This window comes from Stegodyphus dumicola, chromosome 7 (genome assembly GCF_044657685.1).
Source record: "Stegodyphus dumicola isolate Sdum_Otavi_A_Nest chromosome 7, ASM4465768v1".
NCBI classification, from domain to species: domain Eukaryota; kingdom Metazoa; phylum Arthropoda; class Arachnida; order Araneae; family Eresidae; genus Stegodyphus; species Stegodyphus dumicola.
In genome coordinates, this window is record NC_140774.1 from 103,054,772 (window position 1) to 103,076,818 (window position 22,047).

Here is a 22,047-nt window from a genome sequence, read left to right on the forward strand (position 1 = left end):
CATTATTCATACTGGTATTACCTGTGATCAATCTAATTAATCTGCTATAATATATCTTATAATCAATATAACGTACTATATACTATGTTATAGTACCTTAGTGTTCGTTTTGTTTCTACACGCCTTTATTTTGTTATATAAAATCAAAAAACGCATAGTTTTTTGTTTTTCTTGGCATATGGTTTACTCTAAAATAGTTTATTATTATGCAATTAATGAATGCTATTTCATACCTATCTGTTTTAACATTTTTGCAATGCATTTAATTTAGCTTGTTCATTATGCATACAATAAAAGCTCGATTTCATGATTCGATGAACTACATTTTCTGACGTTAAATGCGAAACGTTTTTTCGATTAATTTAAGACACATTTAGGAAAATAACATTAAGCTCAAATTTGCTACTGTACACCAGTTTTATAGAACATCTGAAGGTGACCATGAAGAGATGTTTTCACTTTCTGTCTCGAATACCATTCTTTATATTTTTCTAGCTGGGATATCCGGCTTCACTCAGTTGGAATATAAGGATAAATTTTAAAGTATAAGAGTTAACACTTTTTTTACTGAAAACACATTCTAACTATTTACAGTACTTGTTTATAAACAACATTTTTCGTTTTGTTATCCGGGGTATATATGTACAATTTTTTTGAATTTCGTACTCGAGAGCAAGCTACGTACCGTGAGAAAAGTAGCAGTCTTTGAAGTTGATGCCGCAATGTTTTAAAGTTTGTCTTTGCGCTTTTTTAACAGTAAACCTATGTACTAATTTGATTGGAAACTGCAGTCTTTTAAATTAGAATGGCAGTTCAGTAGATATCAGTGGTATTTTTGGATAAATATTGTGTTTCCTTTGTGATTTCCAGTCATAAGTTTGGTTTCGATAATGTTATTCGATAGCTGTTTGGCGATCATCCTTTAATCCGTTAGATAGTTTAGGTGAGTTGAGATTTCCGAGTAGTATCATCTGAGATCCAATTTTCAGTCGAAGGCAGTGTAATGACATAACTGGTACTTACCAAAGAGTTCCGAAAATTTCGCAGGAATGTTAACACTTTCTTCAACGTTTATCATCGTGTCAATCGATCTCTATATTCTCTCTTCACCGAGATTATTCTTTTGACTGTTAAACTTAATATTGTCGACAATATTATTTTAGTTGCCAAAATTATAAATAGCCACTCTGAATTGGTATAGTTGTAATAGATGTTTGGATAAGTATGATCTATGAGTTCGTTTTCAATAGTGGCTATGTTGCAGAAATCACTGTTGAGTTCAATGAGGCCGGTTGTGTGGTCACTAGGATATGTGCCTTCGCCTATTTGTAAACGTTTTTGAGAAAAATGTGCTGTTGTTTCGTCTTTCGATAGTTCAACTCTCACATTTTTTGTTAGTTGCAGTATTTGTATGTGTAGCCAGAGATGTGAATTTTTTAATCATGCATTGATTTCATCTTTTGGTGTTGACTTAGTTACAACTGGAAGTGTTTGTCGAAAATCTGCTAAGAGTATGAGTAGAGCTCCTCCCATCACTTCAGAGTTTCCTCGCACTCCTTGTAATGTTCTGTCCATAGCTTCGAGTGATTTTTTATGTATCATTGTGCATTCATCTCACAAGATAATTTTAGCTTGTTTTAGAAGTTCACCCCCTCCAAATGCTTTTGAGATTTTACATACAGGGAATTGTTCTTCGGCTATATTCAACGGTAGTTCTAGGGCGGAATGAGCTGTTCGTCCTCCTTCCATAAGTGTGGCTGCAATGGCGGATAATGCCAGGTGCCGTCCAAGTAAATAATTCCGCCAGTGATGCTGTTGATCCGGTCCATGATAACGTTGTAAATTTTATTTTTGATTGTCATTGAGGAGTGGTTTATTGTGAGTAATGTATTGAAGTAATTCTTTGATGTTGTAGCTTTTCTTCTTTGTAACTTCCAAATGTAGTTTAGTTTAGTTTAGTGACGGAGGACGTGGGCACCACCCCTTTACCATTATGGTTAATTGGTTTAGCGCCACGTCCACCCTTATCTAAAGCTGACTCATGTTAGAGCCACACGAGATCCACTCATAGGGCCCATTAATTAGTGTTACAAAACATAGATATTAAAAATGGTTACATCTGTGTGAACACAGTACTTAACAAAACTTTAGCAAGTGACACATAAGATTACAATTCAATACCCTAGCAAGTAATTTTAGCAAGTTACATATAAAGTTTACAATTCAATACATAAAGAAGATATATCATACATAATGATTATATTATACTGTTGTGATTGATAAGTGACGACATTGTCAACATGAATTTACTAATGAAAAATTCAACATTTAAATTCAGTATACAAAAACCCAAGAACATACAAATGCTTATATTTCATACATTGCCAGCTTAAAAAAATTTATAGTGGAGAAGTATAAAAATACTTAGATCTCACATAAGTCTCTAATATTCTGAATGTCATTGTTAACTTTTATATTACAGCTTACTACTAAAGACACAGTTATTATATTAAAATTGGATATTAATACAGTTAAATGAATAATTGCACTTAGACTATAAATACACTATAAAAACATTAATTCTTTACAATTTCTAAAATGCAATGATTCAAAACAATGATTATATGCGAATATTAGAACAATGATTCACTATAAATATACAATGATTCAATACTATTACTTAAATTAATGATAATACTATTCATATTATTAATCATATATGCCATGTTGAAATCAAAATAATATTTTTTTCATACAGGTGCTTATTACTGAAATGATGTTACATATTACTAGCAAGCAATTCAAAAATAAGATATGTACAGTACAATTTTACTTGCACATTGGAAATACTATACAAATAAATAATTCAATACAATGATTCCGTACGATTACTCATGAATAATTCAATATTATGATTCTCTACGATTATTCAAATGCAATGATTCAATACAACAATTCTATGCGCTTATTAGAACAAAAATCTATATAATTATTCAAAATTTCAATATTATTGCTCAAATTAATAAAAATACCATTTATATTATAAACCTCACTACCCAAGTGACACAAACATTTAAATTACACCATTAATTAATCATTACAGCAATGATATTACATGTTACTTGAAAGCAGTTAATTATAAATTATGTACTGCACAGTTTTACCTTGCACATTGAATATTATAAATAATGTAATGATGCAATACAGGGATATTATACTGCTTCTTTAGAACATGTACCAAAGCAATAATTATATGCAGTGACTGAAGTATAAAGATTACGATACAAGTATTCAGTGATTTAATATATATATTCATATTTGTAGTAATACTATATATGTTATTAATAACATTTAAATATATGGGTATAGTCATTTAAGTACCTATTATAGTATTGATGTTACATTTACTTGTAAAGAAATCAATTGTTAATATGTACAGTACAGTATAACTTGCACTTTATTTGTTGATTACAATTCAGTGATTCAATAGAATGATTCTTTGTGATTACTAAAATATAATAATTTAGTACAGTGATTCTATGCATTTACTAAGTACAATGATTAATCATACCATACCAGTTAACACAATGATGCTATAAAACAATACAATTGCTCTTATTCAATATGATTACTCTATTTAGTAACAGAACTATTCCGCTATCAATTATGCTAGTTAGGTAAACATTAAAAGTAATAACCTTATCATCTATACGATCATCAATACGATTACTCTATTACAATGTTTCAAAACTATGATACAATAAATTAATACTATACACAATTTCTCTGATACAAAACGATTACTGTACTAAAATAATTATTCAGTATAAATGTAACCGAGGGAGTCCACATAAAGGGATAATTCTTAGTTTTTATTTGCATTAGTTTTAGCACAGTTCAAAATAGTTTATTTTATGATATACTTTAGAGACATATATAAAATTAGATTTGACACAGGTTATTGCCGAGGTCCATAAGTTTATTAACAATTTTGTTAATCTTTCGTACTGCATGCTTGTTATTAATCATGAACCTGCTAAATGCTTGCTCATTCGTTGGCGGGATTGGCAGGTGCAAATCAGTTGTTAGTGGGCAGTTAGCTACATAATGTTCGGGTGTGCCCAATTCATCGCAAATGCACTGTGCCGTATTTGTAATGCCAAACCTTTCAAAATATACAGGAAAAGGACCGTGTCCCGTTATATACCGTACAAGCTGAGCATGTATTATGAGACGATCATAAGTTACTGTGGGAATATGATAATAAACACGACGTCCTGTGTCGTCAGAGTTCCACTCTTCCTGCCACAGGGATTTGATTTTTTGCGTAAAATTTTTCTTTAGCCAAGAAATTGGCCAAGGTATCTTAATTTGTTCAGCATTTATGTTCTGCGCCGCTTCTTTCGCTAGCTGATCCGCCAGCTCGTTTCCTGTTTGGCCAGCATGGGCCTTTATCCATTGCAGCTTTACGTTTAAATGACTGTTGTCATGTAATTTCGACTGTATGTCTGCTGTGAGCGGGGAACAGTGCACTGGATTTAAAAGTGCATGCAGAGACGATAAGCTATCTGTCAATATGAAGCTTCCATTATGTTGCTCCTGTATGATGTGGGTTAGTGCCCGGTCAATTGCTAACACCTCACTCTGGAACACACTATTATTGGTGTCCAGGTGACCTTTCCAAAGTGTTAGCGTGTCCAGGTTTCGCAGGGCTATGTAGGCACAGCCTGTGTTATCATCTATTTGGGAGCCATCTGTATAATATACTAAATCAGCTTCCGTTATGTTGGTATTTTGCTTGAGATTAATGTTCACCCCTTTTCCCTGTTTCGCTGGATGATCAGATAGCCGTATCAACTTCTTCTCATATTCCGCTGGGAAATAATTATCCTCATGGAGGGTTGCTGGTTGGCCTAATTGGGCCACTGTTTGATAAGTCGCTTCTTTGTCCACACTAAGATGCAACGGTGGCAGACCGGTCAATACACATAGTGCTTTAGTTGGGGAAGTACGAAATGCCTTGGTAATATTCAGTAAGAACGGTCGTTGTATGCTTAGGAGATGTTTTATCTTGCGACCTTGCATAGGTAATGACCAAACTGCCGCCCCGTATGTAACAATTTTTCAATTACTGTTTTATACAGTACCTTCTGTATGTACGGGTTACGGCCCCATTCGTGACCTTTCATAAACTTCAGTTGCTGAGCTATTCCCAGCGTCTTCTTCTTCAGTTCCATAATATGTGGTATCCAATTTAGTTTGATATCAAATACTATTCCTAGGTATTTCAGTTCTTTAACAATTCGAAGTCGATGGTTATTCAACGTTATTTTTGGTTGTCTTGCGAGCGTACCTCCCTTTTTGGGAACTAGAAGTATTTGTGACTTTGCTTCAGATATCTTGAGTTTAATTTCTGCACATCTCTGATGAAATAGCGAGCAGGATTCTTGGGCGTTGGTCTGAAGTTGTTCTCTTGTTCTACCCCGAACGATGAGTGCAGTATCATCGGCATAGGCAATGATGCGCGTGTGCTCTGGCCACGCATTGGTTAATATACCATTGAATGTTATATTCCAAAGAAACGGCCCAGCACACGAGCCTTGCGGGCATCCTTGATTTTGATTTTGCACTACCATACCACTATTATGGGGTACTATTAGCAATCGGTCAGAAAGGTAGTGTTCCAAAGTAAGATAGATATTTCTTGGGCATTTACTTAGGCGCAGGGCTTGAAGAACCGCTGGCCACCACAGCGTGTCAAAAGAGCTTTTTAAGTCGATGGAAATAAACGCTGTGTGATAGCCAGCAGACCTATTTTCTAGGATTCGATTCTTAACTTTTGTAAGCGCATGCAAAGTAGACTGTCCTGGACTAAACCCATATTGTATTGGGCTTAAGTATTTCGTAACATATAGATGATGCCGCAATCTTGTCATGATCAGCTTTTCATAAACCTTCCCCAAAGCTGAAAGTAGACATATTGGACGGTACGACTCTGGAGACGTTGGATATTTATTCTTTTTCAAAAATAAGACCACTTGCCCAATTTTGAAGCTGTTAGGGAATGTCCCCGTTTGCAGGAGCTTATTGAAGAGTGATTGAAATAGAGTTACATTAGTGCTTATAATTGCTTTAATAATTCGGTAGTCAATACCATCCGGTCCTGGTGCTCTGCGCTGGGGAAGCTGGCGCAGCACTTGCTGAATCTCCCTGATTGTGAAGTAAGGATCATTTGATGTAGCAATTTCTGAGGGCTGGTTACTGATTGTGGTTTGTTCTAATGTGTCTTCTTGCGGATTGTCTGTGGTGAAGACTGCTGACATGATTGCCTTTATTGTATCTTCTGTATATTGGCCAGTACTATTGGGTGTTGGCAATATATGTAAGGTGGATGGTTTAAAAAGTTTTCCTGCCGCAATCCTGTGGTGGAGTCCATAGGTGGTGGTTGTTTCTGTACAAAACTTTCTCCAGCTGCTAATTTTTGCATCTAAGATCATGCGTTTTTAATACGCTCGCTCTTGTTGGTAGATCATTAGTGTTGTGGATTTTAGTTGCTGCCTACGTTCTTGTTTGAGGCGTCGGCGCAGAGCACGATATTTTTGCTGTTGAGTACGCAGTGTACCATTCCACCAATGGAGTGCGGTAATTCTTTTTGTAGTACGCTTTGGAAGATATTCATCACACACTTGTTGTATTGTTAATAGAATGTCTTTCGTAATATTTTGGAGGGTCTCTCTACTTACAGCATGTCTTATTGGATTAACGAAAGGTGTTAGTCTGTTACTAACAATAGAAGTGAAAGTGCGGACCTTCCGCCCTGGTAGGTTGTATCTTTGGATGATGTTAGTTGCAGTGCTGCTTGCTATACTATAGCGTATATAGTTATGATCCGATAGACTCTGTCCCTCAACTACTGTCCAATCACGTATTAAATTTGCCATTTGATGACTAGTAACTGTGAGGTCTGGCCAACCACGAGAGTGGAGCCTATCAAAGGTCGGCGGCGCATCTATTTGATTATGAATTACAAAGTTGTTGCTTGAGAAAAAGTCTTCGAAATGACGTCCTTTAGGTGTCGTATCAGCGTAGCCCCATGTGGTGCTATGAGCATTATAATCGCCAGCAAGGAGCATTTTTGCTATACGATGAGATTGCATTAGCTGTTGGATGTGTATTATGGTATGGTCCGCTTCTTCTGTAGGAGGGGAGTAAATGGATACTAACGCTATTGTCTGATTAAGTATTTCCAGTAAGACAGCCACAAAATCCCTCTCTAAAGCAAGCACAATCGGTGTCCATGCCTGGTTGCAGATTGTAATAAAAGCTCGAGGCGGTTGTGTTGAATCCTCTTTTTGAAATGTTGTCCATTGAAGCGGAAAACCCACAATTTTGCCGTGTCTGTGGTATGGTTCTTGACCAATTATTATATCAATCATTTCTTCTGTAGCGAACTTCCAAATGTAGCACGTTGAAAGCATCTTGTCACAATGCTAACATCCCAAATTATACTAAGGTATGGTTTTTTATTGGTAACATTTATCTTCTAGGCGGTTGTGAATTAAATGGGTTACATGTTGTCAGAATTATGGCGAATAAGTGTCTGATTTGTTCAGCTGAGTCTGTGAGTGAGGCTTCTTATAGTTTTATCATTTTCCAGCAGTTTTCCTAACCGTTGGTATGCTTCTCTGTACGTCTGGCATAAGGAACCATGAACAGTCTTGAGATCTGTAAAACTTCTTGGTCCTCGTATTTCATGTAGCAGCATCCGCAGATAGAAACATTCGGCGTTGTTCGGGTGTATGGTGTACTCGCACTTCACTGTTTGTTTTTATTCACTCACTGCACTTCACTGATAAGAAACTGACGTTCGAACCCACGACGGATCTCTCTTTATATACCCTAACCAATGGGTAGCCCAACCCATACAAAAAGGCTTAGAATGGTCCACAATGTTCTTAAACATTCCGAGAGTGCTTAAGAATGTTCTAGAATGTTACACATGTTCGGGATGTTTCAGACTATTCCCAAATGCTTCAGACTGTTCCCAAATGTTTCAGACTATTCCCGAACATTCCACAAAATTCCCGAATGTATTTCGGGATGTTCTGAAATGTTGTGGAATGCTCTCAAATGTTCTGGAAAGTTCTAGAAATATCTAAAAAGCAAAGCTTCCAACTCTTATATCTTCAAAAGCACGCCCTTCTAGTAAAATCGAGAACCTTCTTCATAGATGGGCTACACAGGGCTACCACACCATATAACTCCCTTGATCGCAACGGGTCACGTTTCTGACTTTTAGAGGCACGCACATTGTATACTTACTTTTATAATATATATTGATTATTATTGCTGCTACTGCTGTTATTCAGAGTGGAAAACTGTTTAAATTGTATATGGGAGCAATTTTATCTTTTATGTAAGATCAAGTAACCTCTTCTGAGTGAATATTTAGCTTCTTTAAGGGTTTGGGTTTTATCTTCAAAGTTCAGTCCTTTTATATTTCTTAGTAGCCGTTTTTAATTTCCTGAGTAATCAAGACAATCAAACTCTTCAATTTTACAATTTAAAAAAATCAAGGACGAAAGAAAAATATTACAGAAGACAATCAACATAACAGAAACGCGCATGATTGTTATTCACAATAAAACATAAATGCATGCATATTTTTAGCTCACCCATTTTGATGGAGGGTTTTTTTAAATCTGATAGTTTGTTTTATTAAAAGGTAAGAAAGTTTTAACAGGTATCAAAGCAAGGTATGATGATCTTTATTATTTAATGTTCATGAGTTATTTAATGTCAAGTTGATTATTCCGTTTCTAAATGCTAAAATATTTTTCTAAATGCCGAAATATTTATGGCGGTCTAAACTAAATACTATCGCCCTCTTTTATATATGAAGAAATTAAATAATGAAGAATGTGCATAAATGTATGTATGTTTCTCGCATTCTGATAAAACAACGGTACCTAGAGCTATCCAATTTTGAATGACGTATTCCTACTGCGAATATGGGCATCTGAAAGCCCAAATTTGAAATTTGGAATTTGTTTTATCATCGATTTCATATTTTGTAAAACTTTAACGAATTTTTGATTAACAAACTCAACGATTTAAAAGCGAACAATGGCAACACTTTACGGAGGAGAAGAAACCTTTTTATCTCTAGTGCGCGGAACTGTGTATCGGAAATTCCGAAGATATGCTTATTTTAAAATTGTTTTGCGACATTTGCTGTTGAACTGAATTTTTATGGTTTAAGTGCAAAGAACATGATATTTAATAAATAAAGGTAACACATAAAACGTTAAAAGAATGCCCCTTCGGACGTAATTTAAAATCTGAACCTTTTAGATTCCTTTATTATTATTATTTATTTATTTGAAATCGAGTGGTATGTCCTTCCTGATTTCCCATATATTTGTAAATTTCAAGTCCGTATGTTGGAAAAATGGTAAATTACATATTATGCATTGGACGAACTGAGTTTGGGCGTCAGGGAATTGAAACACCGAATCTTTCTTTTTCCCGAACACAAGTCGGGCATTACAAAATTGTCGCACAGTTCGGGCGTCACAGGCAACGGTTTAAAGCTTGGCTCATCTATTTAAATAATATTAGGTGCTGAATAAATATATTATGGTCTAAAATAAAAATCAATAGACTTTGTTATTTTACCAACGGAAAGACTATAAACGTAATATTAACTGTTTAAACCAGTGGTTATAACCAGTCGTTGAAAGTATAAAATAAATAAATGTATGAACGATGTGGGATATCACCTTGCAAGAGAGGAATATAACAAGGAACATAAATTGATTACATGCGAATGTTTTTAAGAGGAAAAAAGTATATCTACACCCCTGTCCATAAATTAAGGATAATTCGGAGTCACGCGGACATCGAACTCTAAAATAAATATATCACTTGTAAAATCACTACACACATCTTCAAGAATCATATGCAAATTTCAGGAAGTAACCAGATGACACCGATGGTACGTCACAATGACGAGAGTGTAATATAAGGAATACAGGCAAAGAAGTAACATTGTTCGCAGGCGCTTTATAAGCATTTCAGAGAAATAACCGAACAGTTATGACACAAAGCACGCATTTGGAAGATTTTTTACGTGGTAGAATTATCGGCCGTCTGGAATGTGGGCGTACCCAACTGGAAGTATCAGACGAACTTGAAATTGTCCAGATTGTCATCTCCAGGCTCTAGCAACGATTCCAAGATGATGGTAATGTGAGTAGACGTTATAGCACAGGTCGCCCCAGAGTTACAACGCCGAATGAGGACCGGTATTTGGCAATTACTGCCAAAAGAAACAGACGGAGCACTGTCTCGTCAGCTCTCTTCAGCCACTGGTACGACAATTTCAAGGCAGACTTTGTACAGACGCTTAGGGTAGATTGGTCTATATGATTGTAGACCTGTCAGATGCGTTTCACTTACTGCAACTCACTGTCGCCTGCGGTTAACCTGGAGTACAGAGCATGCATTGTGGACACCGCAACAGTGGGCTTGTGTGATGTTTTCCGACGAGTCCAGGTTTAGTTTGCAGTCTGATTCTCGCCGGACTTTCATATGGAGAGTTCCAGGTACCCGTTACAACCAAGAAAACATCATTGAACGACACCGTTACGGTGGTGCAGGAGTGCTCGTTTGGGGTGGAATTATTCTGGGTTCCAGAACTGACCTGCATGTTCAAATTGGAATCATGACAAGCCAAATCTATCGGGACGTCATTCTGGAACAACATGTACGTTTGTTTCGGGGCGCCATGGGGGCACAATTTGTGTTTATGGATGACAACGCCCATCCTCACCGTGCAAACATCGTAAGCGAATGACTTCAATCGGAGGATATCACCCGTATGGACTAGCCAGCGTTCTCACCGGACTTGAATCCAGTACAGCACGTGTGGGACATGCTTGGCCGACGAGTTGCAGCCCGTCAACCTCCTCCTACATGTCTACCGGAACTTCGGAGGGCATTGCTTTTTGAGTGGTGTAATATCCCCAAGATCAGATCGATAATTTGATACTCAGCATGCCTAGGCGTTGTACGGACTGTATTGCATCGTCTGGGAGACATACGATGTATTAACAATCATACCAACCATGTAATATTGGTTTTTTGTAAATAGGGTTTTTTTTTTTTTTTTGTAATTTGCTCCAGGGAGAAAAAACCGCTAATTTTTTTAATAATATCAAACATATAGCATCTTTTTTTTTTTTTTTTTTTTTTGCTCTTTACCTTTTGTTTAATAAATAAGTCAAATTTGTTTTGCTTCTAACTCTTCCTTTACCTGATTTTGCATTATCCTTAATTTATGGACATGTGTGTATTTACGTGTAAGAAGTATTTGATATACAAACTCAGGAAGCTTCCAAATTATGTCCTAGAATTCGTTTTGAAAAGTACCGCTAGGTATTTTAAATACACTTCACGGTATAAATCCCAGAAAATGAAACATATTCGCCACTGTTTCTTTAAGTAGAAGAGGTAAACGGCTTTAAAAAAATTTGCCCTATACTGCAGTTGACGCGAGTTTTAAGAATAGTAGAGAAAGAAAATGAAAAAAGTATTGAAAAATTTAATGGAAGTATCATAAAAATAACTTGTATCAGAAATTATGCGATAAATAAAAATTTATTCGAGCAGCTGTGACAAGTGATAAAAGAATCATGCAAGAATTGCAAAAGTACCATTCGTTGCCGAATTTTTGAGAATCATAAATCTTCAATACTATATAAACATTTATTACAGGAAAAATTATCTGCTACTAAAAAACAAAAAAACAAGAAAGTGCAGCGATTTTAAATGTTTTGGCTTCATCTATACTTGCTTTATATAAATTTGTAAGCCGAATAACAAAGAAATATCTTTCCAGAACATAAATATCTTGCGCGTAATCACCGTATTAAGCATGATATAAGACAAAAACTGAATCCAGTTGTAACTTGCAATTGATAAGTTTTTGATCATGTTCTAGGCTAAATAAAATATTTTTCTCGTTATTCAACACTTAACATTTAACATATAAAAAATATTAAATAGTATTAGTAAGTCTATTTACTCTACTTTTTTTAATATCTTACTAGTTTTTGCCACAACGAAGTATATTCACAAAACAGTACTTTGAAGCTCCTGAGAGTGCTAAGTGAAGCGCTCAAACAATGAAACGTATTAATCTAATGGCTCTATAAAAATAATTTTAATATATCTTGATATTCTTATACTTATCTTAATGAATATATTAAGAGAGTACCACGATAGAATTATTGGGGATATAAAAGAGATGAATTTTCTAAGCAGAATTATTTAATCTTTTGCTCCTGTTATATGATATTAATCTAATGGCTCTATAAAAAAGAAATTTAATATACTTGATATTCTTATACTTATCTTAATGAATATATTAAGAGAGTCCCACGATAGAATTATTGTGGATATAAAATTAGAGATGAATTTTCTAAGCAGAATTATTTAATCTTTTGCTCCTGTTATATGATAAACTTTGTTTTCTTTTTTTAATTCAGTGTTTATTCTATTAGTTTAAAACAAAGTTTATTTTTTGAAAACTTGTTTTACTATGGTGCTTTCACGTATAACATTTAAGAGAACTGATAGAGATTGAAGTGTGTGAAAGGAGTATTAAATCCTTGAACGTTTAATTTACAATATTTATATCGGCGAACAAAATACTTCAAATAGCCCAAAATGTTTAGAGTGCGTGAGAAAGGTTGGAAAGTACTGCACTTCAGAGTTAGTTAAGAGAGTTAAGGAAATTTAAGTTTCGAATTCATTAGCAAGGAGACTGAGGCCAACTGTTTCTCGCAGCAAAAGTAAGTAAACGTTTAGCATATTGTATAAAAGCAGTTTATGTGAACCACTTACGTAAAATCCTTTGAAGCGTTTAATTCTGTACCTCACTAAACCTCATATATTTTATCAGTACACCGTGATAATATTACTTAACTGTGATATAAATTAGAGATAATATTATCTAACTGTGATATTATTACGTAAACATTATCGAAAGAGTTTCAGACATAGATGTTTTAGGTAATAATAAGAAGATGTGATTTAGCATTTTCCGTTTCTACCAGTGTATAAGACACATCATTTCTTTGAAAATAATGTGTCTAATTACACAACGATAAGGCCGGTTCCAACAGAAATGATAAAGCCGAATTAAAGCAAGGATGAAAGTTTGTCGACGACGTTGTGGCTGTCTACGCTTAAAATGCAAAGGCCTTCGCTTCCCTGTCTCTTTAAAAAAACAAAATGTCTGAAACTCTATTTGAAAGTCACAACAAAATCTGATAATCCCCTCAAGTTCATTAGCAAGCAGAGATATATGAACGTTTCAAATGATATAGTTTCTAATTCCTAACAAAGGAACTGCCCATGAGTGTATACTAAATCAGCGGTCGTCAAACCTTAGAACTTCACGGACCACTACATATATAATTTTATATTTGGCGGACCACTAATATTGTAAGGATCCTAAGTTTTACTAACGTTTATTTTATTTTAAATCTTTACTATCACTTCTTATTTTCTACTTCCGGCCAGAATTAAAAGCTTTAACTTATTTATGCAAATTTGTCTTGCTAACGCCAAGTACTTAAGTTGTGGCTTTTTGCCAAGCAAGAGAGAGGAAGAAGTTATTAGAAGCAGGCCGCTGGCCATAGTAGTTTTACTCGTTTGCTGGTTGCCTTCAAGGCCAGAGGTTTGATCCTCTTGATAATTTTAAACGTATCGTAGTTTTAGCAGCTCTCTGTACTACATACGGATTTTTGTTAAATATCGGCCAATCTTGAAGTTAGGCACTTGTATATTAATTCAAAGTTAGTTTTAGTTAGAGGTTTTAGTTAGTATTTTTATATTCTTACGTTCAGACCACAAGTGGTTGGTCTCTGTATTCCGAAGTTCCGGAAATCGCTGTAAAGATAGAAAAATAAAGGGTTTCGTATACCCTTCCTGTGTGTATTGTCTACTTCACAATTTATTGAACATAGCTTTAGTAAGCTCCCTGTTCCGAGTCAGGACAGTTCATGTTTCCAAAGCAAGTAAAGAGGAACACAAATCCTGATAATATGAATTAAAAAAGTAAATACATTTACACAATAATAATCAGCAAACTACACATATTTCGTTCCCATTGAAAAATTTCGTGAAATGTACAAAATCTTACCGTCTTGTACAAAAAGCTTCACATTTCGATATCACTGAAAAAGGAACTTCACGAGAAGTAAGAACAAACTGGCAAACGCAAAGCAATATCAATAAACTGATAGTATTATGCCGCCAATTTTTAATTACTGTAAACATAATAATCATCGCTTACTCAATGGCACCATCGATTAACAGATAGACAAAACAAAAAACGGAAGCTTCCAGTGATGCAATTATAAACAAGAATACAGATGGTTCTCATAAAAATCCATCAGGATGCCTATTGACACGAGATAAACTGTGTTATTAACGACCACAATAGCATATGTCTGTAATTCAATCGGAAAGAGAATTCCAGTTTGCGCTGTTATTGATAACATCATAACATCCATGGATGCCAACTCTCACTTTCAAATGTCCCTAGATACACCTGCAAAAGTAGCTAAAAAGCCGCTAAATTCAGAAAGAATTTTGCTAAAAGTAGTAGCTATTCGATATTCCATAATAGGTTTTGTACTCGTCATTTTTTAAACTAAATCTTCATAAAAATATAAATAATGTCCCAATTTTTCTGCGGACCATCAAAAAGCTCTCACGGACCACCGGTTAGCGACCGCTGTACTAAATGACCCTAGGGGGAGTTAATGGATGGGTGTTCTGACAGAGATGTTGATCTACATACTGAATAAACACTGATTTCAATAACTTGATGTTTCAATAACATAATGTTTTTTTTCTATTAAACTGTGATAAATCAGGATAAAAAAATAAATTCGTCAGCCAAACAATTCCTTATTTTTCACCTTTCAAGTCCCAAAATCAAGGTGAGTCTTATACACAGGAGCATCTTATAAAAGGGGAAATATGATGAGTAATTTAATAAATTCAAACATGATCAAATTAATAGTTTTTTAAGAAGTATATATATATATATATTTGTTTTTGTTTTCTGTCAAAATGCAGGTATGCGTTGTGATATTCGGAAGCTTTCGCAAAAGTAACGTTTCACAAAACACCTTTCTGCCTAAACAATTAACCTAGTAAATGTAACACCTCATTAAGGTTTTAAAAACATCTGAATAAACACGGAACGTAAGTAATAAACGTATTTCAAATCATACAATTACTTCAGCTGCTACAAACTAGCATATCCTCGCCAGTTTTCAGAAAAATATAATTAATTGCTTAAAGCACACTCAAATTATGTTTTCCTTAAATATCAATTTAAACTTGTCTAGCTTTAATTTCATCATGTCTTTCTTAGAATGTAAGCTTTTTTAATATATATGAATGCTTTTAAGGTTTCTATTTTAAGTTCATAGTACTAAATGGATAAAAGATGTGAGAAATTGTCCTATACATTTTATTATTTATAATCATCAAAGCAATTCTTTCCCGTTCCCCCCCCAAAAAAAAAGCTTTTAGAAAAGGAATTAATTTTACCATTTGTATTTTTCACATTAGTTTTTGTAAAAGGAATCTTTATAATTAGATATAATGTTATTTATTAGATTTAAACAGGTCGATATATTTCATTTTTATGACTTGCATTTGGTTTAATTTGATAGCTATTTATACGTTTAAAAGCATACGTCATATTATTATGTGTTTGTCTGAAGCTTAGAATTTTGCGCTTGAAAGAATTATGTTAAATGAAAGAAAGTATATTGCAATGAAACTGTTAATTGATTCAATAAACGAAAAAGTATATTAGTTTTTCCTTTTAAATATTTCCTATAAGGGATTTAATGAAACATTTACGGTGAAAATGTTTTCATTGACCTGTGTATTTTGAAGTAGCATGCGCAGTATAAATTCCGCTGCTAATTAATTTATAAATTATATAGTGTTTGACTTTCTTTGTCAGTATTAATTAGTATTAAACTCCTAATAGAGGTAGAACGAATTATCGCTGATTTGAAGTAACAACAGAGTCTTGTTAACGACCTTTTTATTAAATCAGAACTTGACAATAAATGCTACGACCTTTTTATTAAATCAGAACTTGACAATAAATGCAAGTCTCGTGCTTGATAAGATCAGCCCCTACTTGTAGCGATATAAGTTAAAATAATAGTCAATTTCAAAAGTGGAAAATAAGTCTGTTACACGCGAAGTTGGCTCAAAACTTCTCACCGGCGTAACAATTAACTATTTTTTATAAATAGAAACATGTAAAATGAAGCAATAAGCAGTTATTCAGAATGATGTTGATATATTTTATGAGAAAAAGTTTGAATAGATATGCAGCTGTTATTCACGTTCTTTAACTAATTAATTATTTTATCTACTGTAATTAATATTTTCTTAAAAGTGTCACTTTATATTAAATTAATATGTAATTTATTTAAATGGTCCGCAAAATAGGTAAGAAGAGTTATGTCAGGGTTTAATAAATACCAAGAAAAACGATAAATCTGAAAATTAAGTCTGAATATTTTAGTAAATACAATGATCTCAAAAAAAGGACTATATATTTATTTATAAAAGACCTCGTAACGCTGTTATATGACAGTTGCAAAAGATCATTCACAGCAGATACATAGAAAATTATTGAGACGCCACAATATGACGTCATTGTAACCTAGCATCTTGCACTTTTTGAGACGAAAATATTGCATATATCGATGTGAAAATGACGTAATTGAGTTAAAAGTGCCCTATCTGAAAACGCAAAATCAACGTCTTCGCGACGGTCGGTAAAACAGTAGAATTTCGTTGACATCTGGATACCTTGAAAACTACAAATTGTGACGTCTTTGCTACATCATGCGCGACGCGTAGCTTATGTAATTACGACGACACTGAACTACTTAAAAAAAGAATAAAACATAAAAATTTTATTCCTGCTATATAATGTTAAAAGTCTGTTGTGAACTACAGGTCACTAAGTCATATAGTTAAGTGGCGATACAGGTGCAAACGTTTCTTAAAAATACTCGGCAAACTGGAGACAAGAAATTTGACTCATTGTTGCTCTAAAGATTATAAACTTTATAAGCTTTCATTTAGTTCCTTTAACCAGTTATTTTAAGTTAAACTACTTTCATATCCTCCCGATTTCCCATTTTCCTCCCAGAGCGTAAATTTCTAGCTCGCGTGATATTAAAATGGAGCAGAAAGGAGACAGAATTTAAAGGAAGATTTTAGAGGCAGAATCAGAGCGGGTTCCTCCTGCTAAAAGGCATGTTGCTATTTTGATTCTATTGAAAAGTAGTATTCTGCTACACTGCGTTGTTCTCGCAATTAGGCTTATCACACCGATTTTATGTCAGAACCAACTTGTACGTTAACAGTTTAACAGAAACAACTGATAATTACACCCTGCTCATTCATTTGAGGAGTAAAAAACTAAACTCAGTGGCGTAATAGCCCTAACGGGTCAATGCCTGCAGTGCCCGAAATCTGCTTTCTTGACCGTGGGCCCCGGAGTGCGTAAGCATATGCCCTGAATAAATGGTCAGCTTGTCGCAGGACCGACAGTGTTTAGTCCCCAAGCAAACTAGGTACTCATTTTATCGACACAAGTGATGGAAATCAAGGGATGAAAGGATTGCGCTGCCCGGGAATCGAAGCCCGGACCTGTGGTACCGCTGCGCGATGCGCTAGCCACTGCGCCACCGGGCCGAGTAAGCCGGAACATAATGGACAGATAATACACAAAAGTGCATAACTGGAGATGGCAAATTAGAATAAAAATTTTTAAATGATATTAAGTTAGTTAAATAGTTATAATGATTCTTCAAGTAACTATCAGAGAAGGCTGAGAAGAAAACGCCAGAAAAGTAAAAGAAAAACAAAATTACTTTCGTCGAAGGAAAATTAGCGCTGGATTTTATGATATCATTACACCCAGCTGTAAGGGGAATCCATTGCAGTTGATGTTGTTTCTAAAAAGCAATGGATGCAGAAAAAGGGAAAAGAAAACAATAGATTAGTTCTAGATACACATTATTAGCTAAAACATATAGTGCCACAATAAATACGTGTATTTTAGTTAAATCTCTCAAATTACAATTCAAATAAATAAAATTTTAACGCTTTTAAAGTTTGGAGCAGTGTAGTCCGCTCAATATTAGCTTTTAAATGGAGCTCGCTAAAGAATATGGTGCTAGAGGAATTTTTTTTTAAAATTATTTTCAACTCATCTCAGCGTTCTCTTGAGATTTATGGCGCATCAATCCATCGTTTATCAAGAATGAAAGTAAAAAGCAAATATTCGTACCAAATAAGCTTCAAAACAGATCGTTACTGAAAATCCGAATTTTTTCCGCAGTATTCTTTAGAAATCTCTGAATTCTAGTACAGCATTATACTATTATCCTTTACTTCCAAAGAAGAATGGTGGAAGTGTAGACATATATTTTCAAAGAAATAACGCAAGTAGAAAGTGCCATGGGAGAGAAGAAAGCAAAGAATGTAAACAATGTAGTTCTAAAACATTTTACTAAAATAAAAGCATCTACGAAAATAGTCTCATGATGTTAACTTCGCAAACATGCGTTTTCTAAATTATAAATATTTTAAGTGAATTTTTTCGAAATGATTGCCACCATATTTCATGTTTATATAATAATTTATAAATTTTTACTAAAAGAGCAAGCAGGAAACTTAAAGCACTCAAAATCTGAAATTTAGTAATTTTAGTAGAATTTAGTAATCTGGAATTTAGTATACTATGTGTTTCAGTCAATAGAACTTATGCATAATACTTCTAATTATTTTTATTAGTCCAAAAGGGGCAATTTTCCCAGAAGAACTAATTATTTCGTTTTGGCATTTTGCGTTGATTCACTACCAGCGTTGATTCACTTGTTGTTTCCACCAAATATTAAATAATGAAGAATCTGCATAAATGTATGTATGTTTTTCGCATTGTGATAAAACAAATGTACCTAGAGACATCCAAATTTGAATAACGTAATCCTCCTGCGAATTTGGGCATCTGGAAGCCCAAATTTGAAATCTGCAATTTATTTTATTACTTGTTTCATATTTTGTAAAGCTTTAACGAATTTTTGTTAACAAACTCAAGGATTTCAAAGCGAACAGTGGCAACGTTGTACAGAAAAAAAAAACATTTTAATCTCCAGCTCACAAGACTGCGTATTGGAAATTCTAAAGATATGTTCATTTTAAAATTATTTTGCGATATTGCTCATGAACTGAATTTTATGGTGTAACTGCGAAAAACATGATTTTTAATAAATAAAGATAACACACAAAATGTTAAAAAACGCCCCTTCGGACATAATTTAAAATCTGAAATCTTTCAAATTTTTATTATACTTTTATATATTTTTTAGAAAACCTGCTAAACGTCTTTATAAAGCAAGTTATTTAAATAATGACTTTGAATAGTTAGTAACATAAGTTTGAAATTTTATTAACAGCTTTACGTAGAATTAATTTTTACTAATTTCCATACATTGAATGTTTTAAGTTTCTTACTTACTTTTTCACTTAAAGTTAAAAAATTGAAATATAGAGGTAAAAATGTTATTAATTTCTTCTTTCCTTCATAAATCATTATGTTAACATGCATTTAAAACTTTTAAAGTTATAAATCACGTCTGCGGTGTTATTATTATGTGAAGATTTATAAGAGCTTTATTTTTACAACGATATTTTATGTGACTATGTTTTAAAAACTGCGTATACTTTTAACCACTTTGTTTCCTACCACAATGTTTTACTACTGCAATGTGTTCTTTCTTTTTTTTTCCTGCCATGTTTTGTCTTTCATGTTTTCTTCTTGCGTTTTTTCCCCCAGTGTTTTCGTTCGCAGTTTTCAACCCCAGCCGCATTTCTTAAGCTTTTAAAATTTAAATTAAAGTTATGGTGATAATGCATATTTACAACGTGTTTCCCTGTTATACTTGAAACAATATCGAGTAAAGTGGCGATGTAAAGATGTGTAATCTTTATGTTCTTTTTACAAAAGCAATGAGTCACTATTAAATTTTCCCAAACTGCCTTTGTCATTCTTTTCTGTGATATGAAAAATATATAATTGCCTGTCCTGACACTTTTTCTTTTCTCTTGAATAAATAGAAAATCCATCATTTTAAATTTAACAAGTTTTCCATGCAATAAATATGGAGGAAGAAGTAAATACACAGCAACATTTCACAGCAATTAAATGAAACAATTAAAATGAGTTATAAAAAATTGTGAACGGCTAATTATTCTGCCATAAACAATATGTAAGAAATATCAACTGCACAATTTCTCCATAATATGAAAAACATATTTAAAATGTTTATTAATAACTTTAAAGAAAGCTTGAATTAATTCAAAGCTAGAAAAATGCAAAATAAAAATAGTTTCAAAATCTGAATTCTAATATCGAACATTTGAGGTTACGAATTGTATTGGATGAGGGAAAAAGTATAATGGCAAAATTACCTGAATATTTGATTTAGTTACTTCTTTAATCTTTTATATTTTTACACATATTAAGGCCTTTTTTCTTACATTTTTCAAGTAATTTTTGGGGTAGAAAAATTCCTTAATGAGAAAGATTACCTTTTCTTTAGGAAAGCAGAGAAGCTGCATATTTATTTTGTCTATTTTTGAAGATGATGTGTTTGCATTATAATGTTTTTTCACCGACGTATGTTTCATTACTAAAGTAATCTATATAAATCAGCCATAAAATAAAAGAAAGAAACGACAGATATAAGCAACGAATGAAATTTAATTTTGTTCTGTTGTTGTCACTAGCTTATATTCTGATGTTCACTTATTTTCTTGTACATTATTTTTCTGTTTTAATTTTATAAACATACAAGTATTCAAGCAAAATTTCATTTATTTATTTTATTCATTTATTTAATTTTTAATTCAGTATCGCTAACTACTATAACTATCTCGTCAGGCCCCGACACGAATTCAGGTATTTTCAGAGATTATTTCTCAGATTTATAGAAGGCTTAGATGTTTGTAAATGTACACTGTCTGTGTGGCATGGGGACACTTAAAATAGTGCAGGGTCGAAAGTCCTCCTGCGTGATTCGGTGATAGGGTTAAAATAGCATAACTAGAAATTAATAGAATAAATTACATAATTAATTTATAGGTTTTAAAATAAAATTGCATTAACATTTTTATTTATTTCCATTAACATTTTTACAGAGCGTTTTTAGCGTAGATTTATAGATACCGGTTCATATTCATATAAGAGCATGATTCAGTGAATACAAGTATATAACGCCTGAGATAGGTTACTCTAAGGTAGTGCATTTGTGTATGGCTTTACGAGAACAAAGATGTTTCAATATTTTCTAATCGAAAAGTAAATAACTCATTCGAAACGCATATTAGTGTTCCTCTTAAACTTAAGCTTCAGCCTATAGTTAGGATGCCATTTAGTGTGGCCTCTCGTTAAAGGATTAAAGCAAATGAAATTGAAATCGGCAGCATATGATATATGTAAAACATACTAGATGTGATTTCTTTTTTGACTTCGAAATAATTCATATTGATTTAAAAAAAGAATAGAAATCATGATCAGTAAATCTAATTAGTAATTAAAGTATTTTTACAACGTTCATTATTAGCATTGTGCGGTGAATGTAAAGTGGTGTTGTGACTGGTCTCTCTTTTCTGAAATCAGAGCAAACTCACGAAACTGATCGTGACGAGGATACAACAATGCGAATACCGTTGGCAAGAGCCTTGGGCAGCATACAGTTGTTAGTACGACTTTGCTCAGTTCCGTTCCCGATTTTGAAGCAGAGCACTCTGAGTGTATCGGTCCGAGGCCTTCCCATTCCTCTTCCCCTACCAGCGACCTCTTGAGGGGACTTCCAGTTCGCCGCATATTTAGAATATCTCTATGCCGCACAGACG

The 22,047-nt window shown here is 33.7% G+C and overlaps 1 protein-coding gene across 1 annotated transcript in view; it reads left to right on the forward strand.

Moving 5' to 3' along the window:
* LOC118194967 (degenerin unc-8-like) overlaps positions 1–22,047 on the forward strand; it is a 194,026-nt gene that overhangs the window by 80,249 nt on the left and 91,730 nt on the right. The gene's annotated exons all lie outside the window — the stretch shown is intronic.